We start from the raw sequence: 563 nt of genomic DNA, 5'->3' as shown, positions 1-563 counted from the left end.
CACACACACACACACACACACACACACACACAAGCTGGCCTCAAACTTGCTATGTACCTGAAGATGACCTTGAATCCCTGATCTTCCTGCCTCTGTATTGTTCCCCTACTCCAAGGTCCCCAAACAAACCAGGTAGGTATATTGCAACCAGACTTCACCGTGGGCTACCAATGAGTCTATTGGCCTTACTCCCATTGGTGAGGGGTTTCTTCCAGGTGAACGGATGCTCCCTCAAGCTATCCCCCCTCCCCACAGTGGTCTGAATAGGAATGGTCCCCACAGAGATCCACAAAGAGGTGTAGCCTTGTTGGAGGAAGTNTGTCACTGTGGGAGTGGGCCTTGAGGTTATACATGCTCAAACTATGCCCCGGGAGGTTAACGCTCTCCCTCTACTGCCTGTGGATCAAGATGTGGATCTCTCAGCTCCTTCTCCAGCATCACTTCTGCCTGCATGCCACCATGCTTCCCGCCATGATGATAATGGACTGAACCCTTGAAACTGTAGGCCAGTCCCAATTGATGTTTTAATTTATTAGAATTGCCATGGACAGAGTATCTCTTCA

Source organism: Mus caroli, chromosome 5 (assembly GCF_900094665.2).
Source record: "Mus caroli chromosome 5, CAROLI_EIJ_v1.1, whole genome shotgun sequence".
Taxonomy (NCBI): domain Eukaryota; kingdom Metazoa; phylum Chordata; class Mammalia; order Rodentia; family Muridae; genus Mus; species Mus caroli.
The sequence above is the reverse complement of the archived record's forward strand: the minus strand, read 5'-3'. Positions refer to the sequence as shown.